Genomic DNA, 4,279 nt, shown 5'->3' with positions numbered 1-4,279 from the left:
ATATATATATATATGAAAAAAAATATATATATATAATTTTTTTCAACATGATTCAACACTTTTAAAAATTGCTTCAGCTCTGCTTTTCTTAAGAAAGGGTGGGATCTTTGTGATAGATAATAAAAATACATAAATATGATTAAGGAATTAAGACATAATTAGGTATGACACCGAGTATTAATAACTGTCAAATGTCTGAAATAATAAAAACAATTTGTTTTGTTTTGTTTTTAAACCAATAACAATTATCTTTACTTGTTAGGAAACAGCCCTAATTGAGAGTTTTATATTAATTTATTACATTTCTTTATCAATATATATATATATATATATATATATATATATATATATATATATATATTTGAATTTTATTAAAACAAGTTCCTACCCATATTGATGGCAAACTTTTACATTTGTTAGCAGCTGGATAAGATTTTTAAAGCCCAATTGATGCCAAAAAAATACATTGCTTGCATTTTTTTCCCTAAAATATTAAGATTTTTTCAACAATTAAACAAGAGCCAATGCTGAGTGGTAAATGATTTTGCTGAAGTTTGTTTTAAAAGCTAAAATTGAATTGTTAAAAAGATCAGACAAGCAAGACAGAAGCTAAAATTAAGGGGGAAAGCATGGCTACGAGCTACAGAGCTAGATCCTAAACTGTAGGTAACAAATAAAAATAGCTAAATTGTTGCTAAAAGTTAAAAGGAGCACTAAAAGTAGGTGAAAGCAAGTTTCCTTGCCAGTATCATGTTTGTGAGATTTATGAATCCAAATTATGAAGACAAAACTCAAAATAATTTGAAGGTAAAAATATTAAATCTAATTAACAGAAACAAAATGTTGATGTAGCAGCAATGGAACTCACAAGAAAAACCTTTGGAAACACAAAGAAATGAATGACACACGGCTGATAACAGCATAACGCACGGACGAGGAACAAAGAACACAAAATATAAAGGAACTCTAATGAGGGAGAAATGAGAAACACCTGGGGACACCCAACGAGGATCAGGTGAGAGCGGGCGGAGCAGGAGCAGGAACTGACTGAGGAGAACAGAGATGATGACAGGTAAAACACACGAAGCAGAACTCAAACACAAAGATCCCAAAAGACAGAAAAACAAAACATAAACAACGAATGGAATAAAACTAAAAGATGAACTCAAGGAACTAAATAAATAACAGACAAAACACAGATTCTGACGGTTAGGAGTCTGAGATCTCTGCTCCCTCTGTACAGCACTTCTATAAATGCTTTAGATCAGTGGTTCTCAAACTAGGGTCCCCGGACCCCCAGGGGTCTGCGAGCCAGTGCTTGTGGGGTTTTTTTGTTTGTTTTTTTTATAAGCCCCATTAACAACCCATTAAAATACACCAAAATGTAGAAAATCACATCTATTTTATTCAAAAATTTCTGGGGGAGGACCCCCCCTCCCCACCCAGCTGGCCTGCCCGCTATTTGCATTCTGGCATCGATTGGTTTACAAATTCAGCCCTGTTACTTGGTCTGACTACTGTTGTTCTGATTCTGTTCAGTTTTGTTGTTTATATTTTCTGTAATAATTTGAAGAAGTGGCAATACATTTATTATGTTCATTATGTGAATAGGTAAAGATTAAAGTGGTTTTTGATACTGTTAATTTTCTCAAAACTGTAATGTTTGCTGGTTGAAATTAAAAAGAGTTAATTAAGTGTGTCTTGAATGAAAAATATTCCATGTTTAAATGTATAAAAATTGTATTAACACTATTAAAGAACATGCCTTAAAAATTTATGTTACACAAATATTTCCATTGCATTAAAGAGGCAAATTGAAGAAAATTATTTAATAAACATGAGGGTGATGAGGGGGGTCCTTGAAACTTTTTCTCTGCTGTAAGGGGTCCCTGAACCCAAAAGGTTTGAGAACCCCTGCTTTAGAAGGATCTGGAGCCTCCTCAGAACACCAGAGCAGAATAGACGGCTGTCTAGCAGGACTCTAGCCAGGGTATATCCCCCAGACCAAAGGACTTCCCACTGGAGCCATCATCTTAAAAGACAAACAAACACCCAGATACAGAGGCTGTTTGAGACTGACTCCGTCATTAACCCTGCCTCACTGAGATTGAAACTTCCAGTCACCATGACAGTCCACCCCATATTTCATGTCTCATGCATCAAGCCGGTCACTACCTGTGCCCTTTGCCCTCCGACCCCCTCTACCTGCCCGGATCATTGACAAGCAACCTGCCTGTATGGTCTGATGCATTTTGGATGTCAGACCCAGGGGATGTGGTCTGCAGTATTTGGTGGATCAGGAGCCTTTGGACATGAGGAACGCTCATGGATCCCATGTTCCTGTATTCTGGACCCTGGTCTCATTTCTATTTTTTACCGAGTGCACTTGGGGAAAAGACCACCAGCCAAGTGTTGACGGTTGAAGAAGAGGCCCTATCTGTATTCCTGTTCATTTCTGTCTGTCAGCTAATCACTTACTTTATAAGGTGAGCATTGAGAGGGTGTTTCTGGGCAGGTCGCACAGCTGACAACAATTCCTGCTATTTCCTGACCAACATGCTTGATGCTGAGCTGCACAATGAGTCGTTGTTGGATTGTTGAAAATCCCTCAGTAATTCTAGACTTATAACTTCTTTGTAGACCCTGAATCTTTGATAACTAACACCAGTATTTACCTGTATTCCCTTTATAAAACCTCTTGGAGTGGCCTTGGCTACTTCTTTTCCATGGATCCTCGCAGTCGCACCTTCCTCCAGTTCATTCTTTACATCGCCTGTGGGATGATAAGTTGCAGAGAGGAAACAGCTCAGCTTAATGTGCCACTTGCCTGTCTGCTCTCTGAAGCTCAATTGACCGCATCATTACTCACCTGTGTTTGGACTTCACCTCCTGGAATCCTGACTTTGGCCTCCTCCCATTCTGCAAGAAAAATATCAGACCATAAGAATCAAGACGTACTCAGAAATCTTTGCTCACTCACTTGGACTCATTCCCCTCCACGGACTCCCTCTTTCCCAAGTATATTGTTGAGCATTGTTGAGATGCATAAAAATTTTTTTTAAAGTGGCGTAATGTAAAATGTATGAGAAATAACATAAACATTCCACAAGTTTAAGTGTGTAAAGATGTGAATAATCCAACATGAACGTTTTTTATGACTGAAATGTTTTTCTTCATTCATCAATAGTACACCATTTCTCAGAGGAGGCTGCAAGTTTGATTTGCTCCATCTGGTGTTAAATAGAAGTCCTGTTTTGAAACAAGAAAAAAGCCGTGGAGACCATTAATTTTTCTCAGTGCGGAGCACGTTTTTATCTCCTAAACTCTCCGTTACATGACAGCTGCTGGGAAACCAGCGGCTCTTGTAATAAAACCATTACAGTGTAATAGCTTTGATTTAACTCAACTCAACAAAAGTGTAAATCAAAGTTTGTCACTCTGCTGGCTGCTTTTTGTTTAGCTATTTCTTTTTGTTGGCTGTGAGTGTAGACTTTGACTGCAGAGTAAGAAAGCAATGATTCATTTGACAGAAGATTCAGAAAGTTTTAAACTCACTGACTAAAATCCTTCATGAACTGAAGAAGCTGCTGGTAAACTCTGCTTTTACAGTTTGTGATGTGATACTGTAGTTCTGTGAGCAGGTGAACATCTGTCTACATGCGCACAATCACATAATGTTAATCATTTAAAAATTCTAGTACATTTTTTGTCCCACTTTGTGGAGTGGAGAGGGGGGTGGAGGATTGGAAATACCCTCCGTCCACCCATCTGTCCATCTATTCATCCACGCATGTTGTAAGCATGATAACATGATAGGTAAATGAGGTACCGACTTCCATTTTTGTGTGTAGTTACATCTAGGTATAAGAAAGTTCCTTACTGAAAATTGGGTTGCCACGTCAAAGATGACGTCCAAGATGACATCCAAGATGGCCACCACCATATGTATACAGTCGTCCCTCGTTACTTCGCTGTTCGTATTTCACTGACTTTGTCTATCACGGTTTTTCAAAATACGAATGGACATGACACACAATTGACTGACTGATGGATGAGCCGCACGATGGGCATGGAACTTTTATTGAAAATTAATTATTTAGCACCTGCTGCACAGGTGCACAGCTCTGTGTGCAGCCCAAAGCTGCAGATCTCCACTCTGCAGCAGAGAAATGGGCATGGCCGAGATCGCTGGCAGATGGCAGAGAGAGGGGAATCATGACATTCTGTGCTCTTTTAGAGCATTTAGAGCTTAGAAACATTGTTTAGAATATTGCAAGAG

This window comes from Nematolebias whitei, chromosome 5 (assembly GCF_014905685.2).
Source record: "Nematolebias whitei isolate Nwh7 chromosome 5, NemWhi1, whole genome shotgun sequence".
NCBI lineage: Eukaryota > Metazoa > Chordata > Actinopteri > Cyprinodontiformes > Rivulidae > Nematolebias > Nematolebias whitei.
Note: the sequence above shows the minus strand (reverse complement) of the source record.